The following is a 4,152-nucleotide window of genomic DNA, read 5'->3' as shown; positions in this document are numbered from 1 at the left end:
GTCTGTATGGACCTGGTAGATACCACTATAGTCATCCATCTAACCTCATCCTCTCCAGTGTCTGTATGGACCTGGTAGATACCACTATAGTCATCCATCTCACCTCATCCTCTCCAGTGTCTGTATGGACCTGGTAGATACCACTATAGTCATCCATCTCCTCATCCTCTCCAGTGTCTGTATGGACCTGGTAGATACCACTATAGCCTTCCATTTCACCTCATCCTCTCCAGTGTCTGTATGGACCTGGTAGATACCACTATAGTCATTCATCTCACCTCATCCCCTCCAGTGTCTGTATGGACCTGGTAGATACCACTATAGTCATCCATCTCACGTCATCCCTCCAGTGTCTGTATGGACCTGGTAGATACGCTATAGTCATCATCCACTTCATCCTCTCCAGTGTCTGTATGGACCTGGTAGATACCACTATAGTCATCCATCTCACCTCATCCCCTCCAGTGTCTGTATGGACCTGGTAGATACCACTATAGTCATCCATCTCACCTCATCCCCTCCAGTGTCTGTATGGACCTGGTAGATACCACTATAGTCATCCATCTCCTCATCCCCTCCAGTGTCTGTATGGACCTGGTAGATACCACTATAGTCATCCATCTCACTTCATCCTCTCCAGTGTCTGTATGGACCTGGTAGATACCACTATAGTCATCCATCTCACCATCTCTCCAGTGTCTGTATGGACCTGGTAGATACCACTATAGTCATCCATCTCACCTCATCCCCTCCAGTGTCTGTATGGACCTGGTAGATACCACTATAGTCATCCATCTCACCTCATCCCTCCAGTGTCTGTATGGACCTGGTAGATACCACTATAGTCATCCATCTAACCTCATCCTCTCCAGTGTCTGTATGGACCTGGTAGATACCACTATAGTCATCCATCTCACCTCATCCTCTCCAGTGTCTGTATGGACCTGGTAGATACCACTATAGTCATCCATCTCACCTCATCCTCTCCAGTGTCTGTATGGACCTGGTAGATACCACTATAGCCTTCCATTTCACCTCATCCTCTCCAGTGTCTGTATGGACCTGGTAGATCCATATAGTCATTCATCCTCATCCTCCAGTGTCTGTATGGACCTGGTAGATACCACTATAGTCATCCATCTCACTTCATCCTCCAGTGTCTGTATGGACCTGGTAGATACCACTATAGTCATCCATCTCACCTCATCCTCTCCAGTGTCTGTATGGACCTGGTAGATACCACTATAGTCATCCATCTCACCTCATCCTCCAGTGTCTGTATGGACCTGGTAGATACCACTATAGTCATCCATCTCACCTCATCCCCTCCAGTGTCTGTATGGACCTGGTAGATACCACTATAGTCATCCATCTCACCTCATCCCCTCCAGTGTCTGTATGGACCTGGTAGATACCACTATAGTCATCCATCTCACTTCATCCTCTCCAGTGTCTGTATGGACCTGGTAGATACCACTATAGTCATCCATCTCACCTCATCCCCTCCAGTGTCTGTATGGACCTGGTAGATACCACTATAGTCATCCATCTCATCATCCCCTCCAGTATAGTCATCCATCTCACCTCATCCCCTCCAGTGTCTGTATGGACCTGGTAGATACCACTATAGTCATTCATCTCACCTCATCCCCTCCAGTGTCTGTATGGACCTGGTAGATACCACTATAGTCATCCATCTCACCTCATCCCCTCCAGTGTCTGTATGGACCTGGTAGATACCACTATAGTCATCCATCTCACTTTCATCCTCTCCAGTGTCTGTATGGACCTGGTAGATACCACTATAGTCATCCATCTCACCTCATCCTCCAGTGTCTGTATGGACCTGGTAGATACCACTATAGTCATCCATCTCACCTCATCCCCTCCAGTGTCTGTATGGACCTGGTAGATACCACTATAGTCATCCAGTGTCTCCTGGTAGATACCACTATAGTCATCATCTCCCTCATCCTCTCCAGTGTCTGTATGGACCTGGTAGATACCACTATAGTCTTCCATTTCACCTCATCCCCTCCAGTGTCTGTATGGACCTGGTAGATACCACTATAGTCATCCATCTCACCTCATCCCCTCCAGTGTCTGTATGGACCTGGTAGATACCACTATAGTCATCCATCTCACCTCATCCCTCCAGTGTCTGTATGGACCTGGTAGATACCGCTATAGTCATCCATCTCACTTCATCCTCTCCAGTGTCTGTATGGACCTGGTAGATACCACTATAGTCATCCATCTCACCTCATCCTCTCCAGTGTCTGTATGGACCTGGTAGATACCACTATAGTCATCCATCTCACCTCATCCCTCCAGTGTCTGTATGGACCTGGTAGATACCACTATAGTCATCCATCTCACCTCATCCCCTCCAGTGTCTGTATGGACCTGGTAGATACCACTATAGTCATCCATCTCACCTCATCCTCTCCAGTGTCTGTATGGACCTGGTAGATACCACTATAGTCATTCCATTTCACCTCATCCCCTCCAGTGTCTGTATGGACCTGGTAGATACCACTATAGTCATCCATCTCACCTCATCCCCTCCAGTGTCTGTATGGACCTGGTAGATACCACTATAGTCATCCATCTCACCTCATCCCTCCAGTGTCTGTATGGACCTGGTAGATACCACTATAGTCATCCATCTCATTTCATCCTCTCCAGTGTCCTGGTAGATACCACTATAGTCATCCATCTCACCTCATCCCTCCAGTGTCTGTATGGACCTGGTAGATACCACTATAGTCATCCATCTCACCTCATCCTCCAGTGTCTGTATGGACCTGGTAGATACCACTATAGTCATCCATCTCACCTCATCCCCTCCAGTGTCTGTATGGACCTGGTAGATACCACTATAGTCATCCATCTCACCTCATCCTCTCCAGTGTCTGTATGGACCTGTAGATACCACTATAGTCATCCATCTCACTCATCCCTCCAGTGTCTGTATGGACCTGGTAGATACCACTATAGTCATCATCTCACCTCATCCTCTCCAGTGTCTGTATGGACCTGGTAGATACCACTATAGTCATCCATCTCACCTCATCCTCCAGTGTCTGTATGGACCTGGTAGATACCACTATAGTCATCCATCTCACTCTCATCCTCTCCAGTGTCTGTATGGACCTGGTAGATACCACTATAGTCATCCATCTCACCTCATCCCCTCCAGTGTCTGTATGGACCTGGTAGATACCACTATAGTCATCCATCTCACCTCATCCTCCAGTGTCTGTATGGACCTGGTAGATACCACTATAGTCATCCATCCAGTGTCTGTATCATCTATAGTCATCCATCTCCTCATCCCCTCCAGTGTCTGTATGGACCTGGTAGATACCACTATAGTCATCCATCTCACTCATCCCCTCCAGTGTCTGTATGGACCTGGTAGATACCACTATAGTCATCCATCTCACCTCATCCTCTCCAGTGTCTGTATGGACCTGGTAGATACCACTATAGTCATCCATCTCACCTCATCCCCTCCAGTGTCTGTATGGACCTGGTAGATACCACTATAGTCATCCATCTCTAATCCTCATCCCCTCCAGTGTCTGTATGGACCTGGTAGATACCACTATAGTCATCCATCTCACCTCATCCTCCAGTGTCTGTATGGACCTGGTAGATACCACTTTAGTCATCCATCTCACCTCATCCCTCTCCAGTGTCTGTATGGACCTGGTAGGTACCACTATAGTCATCCATCCTCATCTCTCCAGTGTCTGTATGGACCTGGTAGATACCACTATAGTCATTCATCTCACCTCATCCCCTCCAGTGTCTGTATGGACCTGGTAGATACCACTATAGTCATCCATCTCACCTCATCCCCTCCAGTGTCTGTATGGACCTGGTAGATACCACTATAGTCATCCATCTCACTTCATCCCTCCAGTGTCTGTATGGACCTGGTAGATACCACTATAGTCATCCATCTCACCTCATCCTCTCCAGTGTCTGTATGGACCTGGTAGATACCACTATAGTCATCCATCTCACCTCATCCTCCAGTGTCTGTATGGACCTGGTAGATACCACTATAGTCATCCATCTCACCTCATCCCCTCCAGTGTCTGTATGGACCTGGTAGATACCACTATAGTCATCCATCTCACC

This window comes from Oncorhynchus nerka, unplaced genomic scaffold (genome assembly GCF_034236695.1).
Source record: "Oncorhynchus nerka isolate Pitt River unplaced genomic scaffold, Oner_Uvic_2.0 unplaced_scaffold_1804, whole genome shotgun sequence".
In the NCBI taxonomy this organism is placed as follows: Eukaryota; Metazoa; Chordata; class Actinopteri; order Salmoniformes; family Salmonidae; genus Oncorhynchus; species Oncorhynchus nerka.
The sequence above is the reverse complement of the archived record's forward strand: the minus strand, read 5'-3'. Positions refer to the sequence as shown.